The following is a 10,461-nucleotide window of genomic DNA, read 5'->3' on the forward strand; positions in this document are numbered from 1 at the left end:
TAGAAACGATAGATTGGATTGATATGAACAAGAAGATGAGAAACTTATTTCACCGGGAGGATAAATGAAGAAATTGGGTCATTTATAAGCACCATAAATAGCAACAATCCTTAGGGAAGGCTTTAGGTGAAATATGACCCAAGATAACTCCAATGACGAGATTGATGGATTTAAAATATCTCATTCTTGATAACATGTGAATCATGAAACATGAACTCAAATTATCAAGAATGACATAATACCACCTCCGATGATACGGTAGAAAGAATTGCACTCCGGATAGCAAGATGAAGAAAGCTTGAACTCCTCTAAAAAGAATCTTGATGATCACTTCGAGAAGGAATTAAATCCTTGATGAACCAACATGTAGAACCTTCATGAAGAGCTCTGGTAAACAAAGGAATGATCAAACGGAAGGCAAGAGAAGTTGAAAACACAAGGTGAATCCTTGTAATGATTAGATGAAGCTTTGGAATGGTATAATTGAAATAACTTTGAACTCCGGAAAAGAATGATGGACAACTTGAATCGAGAATTTGATGAACCTCCGGAATAAGGAATTAATCACTTGGATGAACAAAAATAAGAATTACATTATGTGTATCCTTCACCAATTAAATTGATGACAATCAACGGATTTGGCATAATACTTATTCTCGTAGAAAGGACTAAGATAGATAATGCGCAAACTTAAAGAGGCCTTCGATGATCCACCGGTAGGATTTGAAAGAACGGAAGTATGATAACGTAAGAAGAGGAATCTTGAACAAACCATCGTAAGAATTTAAAATGAACGAAGAAAATATAAAGAAACACCGGAAAGAATTAGGAAATGAACTAAGAAGCTTGAGGGGATTTAGATACATCAGAACGAAGAGATCAAGAATTGATTAGAGGATATTTGATTGATGCATCGGTAAGATTGGAGAATGAGAGCTGCCAGCTGAAATGAATAATATTTGAAAAGATGGACTTCGGAGGAAAGAACTGGAAAACAAATCAAGAAATGCTTCGGATGGGTGAAAAGAATTCTCACGATCAAAACAATTATGAGAGGATGGTCTCGAATTAGAACCACGAATCTCTGAGAGAACGGATAAGATATAGAGGTAAAACTCTTCTTCGATCTTCAAATGTTGAGAATGACGATGAGAAACACCACCATGAATTGTTGAGGCACTCCGGAATGAAGAATGGAAAGGTTTAGCCAACGATGAAAAGAATTTGAAAGATCTTGGAGAAACCCTCTGACTGATGAAAATTTAATCTTACGTCACACTTCGAAAAGAAATTTGGATAGCTCCGGGAAAATAAGAAGAGTCAGGTAAGATCCTGGAAAAAGACCTGTGGGTTAGGGCCCACTCAAAAGAGACACCGATTGAACGATTTGAAGAGAGATAATGCACCGGTTGAATAAAATGGCTTGAATGAGATAACACCTCGAGATATCCTGGACGGGTTGATAATGGAGACACAAATCTTTTGAGTTATCTTCAGCACTCCAGAACAAATGAATAATGAGAAGTGAATGAATATGAGGAGCACCGGCATGAGAGGGTATTTGGAACGAGGAAAAAAAGATATGATCAATAACGCTTGAATTTAAAACACCGGAGAAGAAAAGAATGAAGAATGGTGAACTAGTAGAACATCTTCTTGAGAACCACCGGGTAAGAATAGAGAAACTTCCATCAATAAATGGATAGTTGATTAAGAAATCTGAGTCCTTGAAGAAACAAGGGTGGGAGGGTGGGAAAACAAAGGCAACTTGGGAAGGATGAAACAAACACCGTTGAGAAGAAGTGATAATTGATCTTGCGGATGTTGGAATGATCGGATCAACTTGAAGAGAGACACACCGATGAAAAAGGATTGACACGACAAACTCGATGATCGAGAAGGATTAGTATTCACATAGAAATATGAGAACACCGCTTAGGAAAAGTATGGAATCAACACTTGACTTCGAAGCAACTCGAATACCACAACTCAAAACAAAACAAGGATTGGCTTGCAGAATAAGCCGGAACAAACATATGATAGAGATTTTGTCTGAAGTTTTCATGGTGGGGCCTACACGGGCTCGATCGTACAGCACCATCATGTACAAGGTAGTGCACATGACATACGAAGCGTCCCCGAGTCGGCATAGCCAAGGACTCTTTAAGACACAACGAGACCACTGTAAAACCAACCGTGAATAGGCGGACCACTAGACGTCGAACCCCAATTTCCTATCATACATCTGTCGGAAAGATATCCTAAGATCTACTTGAATTCCAACTTATAAACTCCCGAAATTTTCCGGTTATGCAATCAGGTGTTGGGGATACAGGGGAAGCATAATATCTCACCCAAAACTAACAAATCCTACATCCAGCTGTATCCATCCTTCAACACATAACCAAGAAACCTTCGGAAATCATCTACCTCAACCTTCGAAAAGCATCCGTTATGCAAGTTATGGAAATACTCCCGAACTCCCTCCCTAGTACTGGGTGGCGTCGAGGTTATCTCACCAACAACTGCATAAGAGAGATTTTCGATGTCGGCGAAACTAAACTCAGGTATTCCAGAACTGCAACGATAAAATTGTGACGACAACACCTTGGAGCTCAACTCCCCGGGACACTGCCACAACCTCTAAATGATAGGAGGCACCAAGAACAATGTTCTTGTCACAAATCCATCGAAACGATTCCAAGATACCCGCGTGATCCTAAATTTTTTTTAGTGAAATTTGAGAAGAGAAGAGTCAAAACTCTACGTCAGGATGCCTTGCCAGAGTGATGAAGGGACTAGGGAGTAAAAAGAATTCCTAAACTCTCCGATATATATAATTCCTAGATGACTCAAAACATTTTTCTAGACTCAACAATGGCTGCTAAAAACGATCAAGCAGTGGGGGCTCCTAAGGTCGGGGAAGGCTCTGATACCAACTTGTCACGCCCTCGATGCGGCTATATCTCCCACGTGTCGAAGCACGACTTAGAGGCATAACCGCATTGAAAGCAATGTCGCAAGTGAGGTAATCTTCACACAACCCATGTAATACATAAGGGAAAACGATACATAGTTGGCTTACAATCGCCACTTCACACAATACATGAATAAAGCATTACAACATCCAAATACAAACAAGGTCCGACTACGGAACCAAAATAAAAGAAGAACCCCAAATTGGACAAGGTCCCCGATCGACCCCAACTGGGCTCCACTACTGATCAACTAGAACGAAACAACATAAGGGACAAGATCTTCATCGAGATCCTCCTGACCTCAGCGGTGTCACCTGCACAGTATCATCGGCACCTGCAAACTGGTTTTGGAAGTATCTGTGAGTCACGGGGACTCAGCAATCTCACACCCTCGCGATCAAGACTATTTAAGCTTATAGGAAGGGTAAAGGTATGAGGTGGAGCTGCAGCAAGCGACTAGCATATATGGTGGCTAACATACGCAAATGAGAGCGAGAAGAGAAGGCAAAGCACGATCGAGAAACTATGATCAAGAAGTGATCCTAGAACAACCTACGTCAAGCATAACTCCAACACCATGTTCACTTCCCGGACTCCGCCGAGAAGAGACCATCACGGTTACACACGCGGTTGATGCATTTTAATTAAGGTCAACTTCAGGTTTTCTACAACCGGACGTTAACAAATTCCCATCTACCCATAACCGCGGGCACGGCTTTCGAAAGTTCAAAACCCTGCAGGGGTGTCCCAACTTAGCCCATGACAAGCTCTCACGGTCAACGAAGGATATACCTTCTAGCGGCAAGGTCCGATCAGACTCGAAATCCCGGTTACAAGACATTTCGACAAGGTAAAACTAAACCAACAACACCGCCCGAATGTGCCGACAAATCCCGATAGGAGCTGCACATATCTCTTTCTCAGGGCACACTCAGATTGTCCTAGGTACGGGTAGGCCAGCCCAGAGTTGCCCCTGATGGCCACCGGCAGCTGACAGGTTGGACCAACACTCAGAGGAGCACTGGCTCGGGGGGGGGGGGGTAAAATAATGATGACCCTCAGGAGCGCGACTCCCAAGGGAAAAGAAAATGCTAGGTGGCAAATGGTAAAACCAATGTTGGGCATTGCTGGAGGAGTTTTACTCAAGGCGAACTGTCAAGGGGTTCCTATAATAGCTCAACCGCGTAAGGAACACAAAATCCGGGAACATAACACCGATATGACGGAAACTAGGGCGGCAAGAGTGGAACAAAACACCAGGCATAAGGCCGAGCCTTCCACCCTTTACCCAGTATATAGATGCATTAATTAAATAAGAGATATTGTGATATCCCAACAAGTAAACATGTTCCAACGAGGAACAACATCTCCATGTTCCAACAAGGAACAAACTTCAATCTTCACCTGCAACTAACAACGCTATAAGAGGGGTTGAGCAAAGCGGTAACATAGCCAAACAACGGTTTGCTAGGACAAGGTGGGTTAGAGGCTTGGCTTAACAATATGGGAGGCATGATAAGCAAGTGGTAGGTATCGCAGCATAGGCATAGCAAAAGAGCGAGCAACTAGCAAGCAAAGATAGAAGTTATTTCGAGGGTATGATCATCTTGCCTGAAATCCCACAAGGAAGAAGAACGAGTCATGAAGAAGACACACAGACGAAGTCGAACGAATCCTCACAACTCCGGAACGGAACCGAAGCTCACGAGAAAGGCAACCCGGAAAGAAGCAAACAACATAGTAAACAACCACTACAACAACATGGCATGATGCACAATCAAGTATGATGCATGTCCGGTTTAATGAAACATGGCATGGCAAAATGCACAAACAATCCTACAAATTAAGTGGAGCTCAACATGCAACTCTGTTGCATATTGGCGAAACACCACATGACTTATTTAGTTCTCTCTCGTTTATGTACCCAACAATATTAAATGTTGTTAAGCATGGCAAGAGGGTGAAGCAAAGAAAACTACCTATCTAGTCAAGTTTAAATGAGGCCGGAAACAACAAACAACAAGTCCGGAAACTCCTCATGAGCATATTATAGATTTGGTACTGTTCTGCCCTAAACATTATTTTAGAGTTGTTAAACATGCAAGATGAGTGCACCAAGTAAATCTAGGCATTTTTCTACCCCATTTACATATAAAGTTTATTAAAATCCGAGTTACGGTTATTTAGTTATGAATTAAAGCATTTTAACAAGTTATTTAAGCAAATTTAAACAAATAGCATTTTAAACTTTTTAAACAGAGATGAAAGTTGGATGTAATGAAACTAGATGAAAAACTAAGCATTTTTCATATATAATTTATATAGATCTGATGCACGGTTAATTAGTTATTGTATGCATGTTGACTAGGGACTTTTCTGCAAATTTGCAGTCTCGGGATAAATACACAAATTCGCAGACGTTGGAAAAAACATGATATGGGCCGAAACACGATCTGGGCCAACAGCAGGAAAGGAAGGTGGGGCGCTAGGTGTGACTGCTCACCCTGGGCCGAGGCCCATCTGGAGGAGAGGTAGGCCGGCCTTGGTTGTGTTGGGCTTGGAGGCGGTTGAGGCCTGGGTGGATCCACACGAGAGAAGTCAACGCGGGCGCGGTTTCCTGGCCTCGCTCGATGCAGAGGAGTAGACAGAGGAGGCGAGATGCAGGACGGCTTCAGGCGATGCAGGGCGCGGCGGCGGATGGGGCTCGATGGACTCCGGCGATGTGGGAAGCAGAGGAGGCCAAGGCGCCATGGCAGGGGCGCTTGCAGGGTCTTGTCGATCCATTCGGCGAGTCAGATCACGGCGACGGCAGCGTAGCCATTCCTTTGCAGCGGCGTGGTACTTGGTAGCGGGCTCGGCACAGTGGGACGGCACCTGGCGACGAAGGACGAGGAGGAGGGCGCGAGGCAGGGCTCCTGGTTCCGCTGGTGCTCCGTCGACGTCGGAGGTCTCTGGCAAGCTCGAGGACGGGAGAAAAAGGAGGTGCCCATGGACGAGCTCCTGCTCGTTTCGGCGGCCTGCAGGCGCGGAACTGGGGCGCCTCGGTCTGGAGCAGGGAAGGCAGAGGTCGGCGACGCGTCTAAGGCGTGGGAGGAGCGCCGGCGACGTGCTTGAGGGCCGACACGGTGGCCTCCATGGCTAGCGGCCGTGCAGTTCGCGCAAGGTGAAGGGCGCCATGGCTCGATCTGTTGCAAGCATAGGAAGAAAATGAGGAACGAGGGAAAGTAGAGGGATGGAGGAAGGAGAGCAGAGCGCGAGGCACTCATCTCCGGCACGGCGGCGATCCAAACGGCGGCGGTGGCGCTCGTTCTGGTTGGAGGGAGGAGCTCGGGCACGTGAGGGAGCCGTTCACCGGTGAGTAGAGGTGCGACAGGGGGTCCATAGCGCGTGGGCTTGAGGCCGCAGGGCCCTGGTGACGCGGTCGCCAGCGATGTGGAGGCACTGGCTTGCTGGACTTGGACGTCAGCGGGGATTGGTAGGAGTGGTGCTTGCTGGTTGGTGGATCGAGGGAATCCACAGGAGAGCACCGATTGGGGGAAATGGATGGATCAGATCTGGGGGAATCCCGAGAGAGTGGCAGCGGCGCTAGGTAGGATCCCTAGAAATTAGGGATTAGGTCTCAGTTTAGACTAGTATATATAGCGGGTAGATTAGGCTAGGGGCTAACTCGTCCCTCCGACTGTAATTGGACGGTGGCGAATAAATTGGTTAGGGGGCCCAAATAAAGAAATGAAGACGTTTTGTAGATGTTTGGGGATGATCCGGATCCAACGGTGACGACTGCCCGGGTCGGGTCCGGGACAGTTTCGGACGCGCGCGAGGGGGCTGCGGGCTGACGAGAGAGGTTAGGTTGGACCTGGAGGTAGGTATGGGCTATGTAGACGGTCTCGAGCTGAGAGAAGAGAAGAGAGGGAGGCCCGACGACTGTTTCCGGAGACCGAAAACGTCCGATGAAAAGACCGGCTATACTGCCGCTATAGTTATCCGGTTAGGCTATCAAACGAACTCCGAATGCGATGAAACTTGGCGGGCGGTCTACTGACAACAAAACAACACCACACGCCAACTTTAATCCCATTCTGAGAACATCTTCCGGCCACTTATAAAATACTATTTCGGACCTGCCGCGAGCGCGTGCAAGTGTGGTTGGGCTCAGAACGGACAACGGATGGAACTGGGGGAACCCGGACGGATGCAAGTTTTGAAAACATGATGATGCAATGCACATGATGACATGACATGATGCAGCACGCAAGCAAAAGACATGGCAACGACGATGAATAACTGGAAGACACCTGGCGCATCGGTCTCGGGGTGTTACACAGTTAATAGCCAGATGCCCAGTGTCATCACATTGGGAGCACAAATTCAGTTTATCAGAAATGAAATACGAAGGAGGGACCGAGAGGATATTCCACGTAGCTGCAATTTTCTCATCAGAATATCCAAAAATTCTTTGGTCCAAAATGTTTCGGAGCATGAACTGTGGAATGGAATCCCAAGAAGTCCGCTTAAAATGAATGCCTTGGAAACTTTTAATATTGCCCTTGATTGAGACATGATCAATAAGCTCAATACTGCATGATTCAAAATTGCCGAAGACCAAATTATGAGGCAAGACTGGATTAGGGGACGTAGATTGCTCCATTCCTTGCATGCTGGAATCTTTCCCAATAATGTCATCCCATTCCTTGGACAAGGCACGAAGGCTTGCCACCGATGAGGATTTCGGTAATTCCATTGGTGCATTTGACGGAGGCAAAAGCCCAAAATTTGACAATTCAATATGAGACCGGTGATTAAGATTAAGACTGTCCTCCAAGAACGTGAGTTTCTTGGGGCACACTCCATGCGACCGAGCCGAGATGACGGCGGCCCCGCAAGAAGACATTGCCTAGGTCGCCGGCCCTTGCTGCTTAAAAAAGAACAAGCGGACCAAGAGATCGATGCTGGGCTCGACGCCCATGTAGCCCTCGCATAGGGTGATGAAGCCGGAGAGCTGCAGCACCGCAATTGCGCCCAAGTGGTGTGGCTGCAGCCTGAAGAAATCCAAGAAGGAATGAAAGAAATCGCTCGTGAGGAGGCCGAACCCACGCTTGAAGTGAGAGAAGAAGACCACGCGCTCGGTCCCCTCCGGTCGCGGAACCGCCTCGTCGCCCGGCGCGTGCGCGGCCACCTCCTTCACCTGCGGCAGCTTCTTGGTGTGGCACGGATACTGGATATCATCCTACATGGAATCGGAACTTTCCCATGACCCCTTGAGACGCGCCATTGGTAGAGGTGGCTGGGGGCGAGAAGAGCGACAACGCGCAGGAAGTTAAGACAGCAGCTAAGCACTGCGGAGCGGCGGCGGTTGATACGTCTCCAATGTATCTACTTTTCCTAACGATTTTCCTCTTGTTTTGGACTCTAATTTGCATGATTTGAATGATACTAACCCTGGACTGACGCTATTTTCAGCAAAACTACCATGGTGTTGTTTTTGTGCAGAAATAAAAGTTCTTTGACTGGAACGATACTTTGTGAGGATTTTTTATATCAATAAAGAGAATTTCTAGAGCCAAGATCCACCGGAGGGGAGCACCTAGGTGGGCACAACCCACCAGGGTGCCCCCCTCCAGGCGAGCCCAGGTGGGTTGTCCCCACTTGGTGGCCCCGCAGACCCTGAAATCGACGCTATAAAATCCTATTTTTCCAGAAAAAATCAAGGAGAAAGAATTATCGTGATCCACAAGACGGAGCCGCCGTCACCTCCTGTTCTTCATTGGGAGACTAGATCTGGAGCTCGTTTGGGGCTCCGGAGAGGGGGATCTTCGTTCTTCATCATCACCAACCCTTCTCCATCGCCAATTCCATGATGCTCCCCACCGGGGTGAGTAATTCCTTCGTAGGCTCGCTGGTCGGTGAGGAGTTGGATGATATTAATCATGTAATCTAGTTAGTTTTGTTAGGGCTTGATCCCTAGTATCCACTATGTTCTGAGGTTGATGTTGTTATGATTTTGCCATGCTTAATGCTTGTCACTTTGGGCCCGGGTGCCATGATTTCAGTTCTGAACCGTTTATGTTAACACCATTATATCCATGTTTTAGATTCGATCTTGCAAGTTATAGTCACCTACTACATGTTATGATCCGACAACCTCGGAGTGACAATAGTCGGGACCACTCCCGGTGATGACCATAGTTTAGGAGTTCATGTATTCACCGTGTGTTAATGCTTTGTTCCGGCTCTCTATTAAAAGGAGGCCGTAATATCCCTTAGTTTCCAATTGGACCCCAGTGCCACGGGAGGGTAGGACAAAAGATGTCATGCAAGTTCTTTCCATAAGCACGTATGACTATTCACGAAATACATGCCTACATTATATTTATGAAATGGAGCTAGTGCTGTATCGGCCTTGGTTATGACTGTCACATGATGAATATCATCCAAAAAATTACCGATCCAATGCCTACGAATTTATCCTACATTGTTTTCGCCAAGTTACTACTGCTATCGTTACTGCTGCACTTGCTACAAAATTATTGCTATCACTGTTACTGTTACTATTGCTGCTGTCACTACTATCAAAACTATCATACTACTTTGCTACTGATCACTATGCTGCAGATAATTAATCTCCATGTGTGGTTGAATTGACAACTCAACTGCTAATACTTGCAAATGTTTTTTGGCTCCCCTTGTGTCGAATCTATAAATTTGGGTTGAATACTCTACCCTCAAAAACTATTGCGATCCCCTATACTTGGGGGTTATCAAGACCTTTTTCTGGCGCCGTTGCCGGGGAGCATAGCTATATTTGTTGAGTCATTTGGGATTATTATCTATTTATCACTATGAAGAATTTGAAGGATGCTAAGACTAAGATTTATCCCTCTAAGACGAGGGGAGGTAAGGAATTTCCATCTAGCTCTACTTTAGATTCACCTTCTCTTATAAGTAAACTTGCAACACCACCACATGCTATTAATCTTGATATGCCACAAGTTATTGATGATGCTACTTCTGCTATGAATGATACTTATGATGATGCTAGTACCTTGCTTGATGATGATGATGTGCCACTAGGTGACTTTCTTGATGAACAAATTGCTAGAGCAAGACAACATGATGTTGTTGAAACTGATGATGAGCTTGAAACTAAAAATCTTGAAACACCTACTAGAACTAGCCCTCCTAGATATGAATTGCCAAAAGTACCGGAAGGTTATGTTATGAATGAGACACCAGAGATATTCTTGCTTGTAAGGATAGAGATGATCTAGACAAATTATTATGCAAGTATATAGAAAAATCTCTGAATGCTAGATATGATCCTGAGTTTGCTACTTCACCTATCTTTATTGATGATAAGGATTGTGAATTCTCTGTCGACCCAGAGTTAATAATTTGGTTGAAACTAATCCTTTCCATGGTTATGAAACTGAAACTGTTGTGGCACATCTTACTAAGTTGAATGCCATAGCCACTCTTTTTACTC

This window comes from Triticum urartu, chromosome 4A (assembly GCF_056163025.1).
Source record: "Triticum urartu cultivar PI428250 chromosome 4A, HENAU_Tu73, whole genome shotgun sequence".
Lineage (NCBI taxonomy): Eukaryota > Viridiplantae > Streptophyta > Magnoliopsida > Poales > Poaceae > Triticum > Triticum urartu.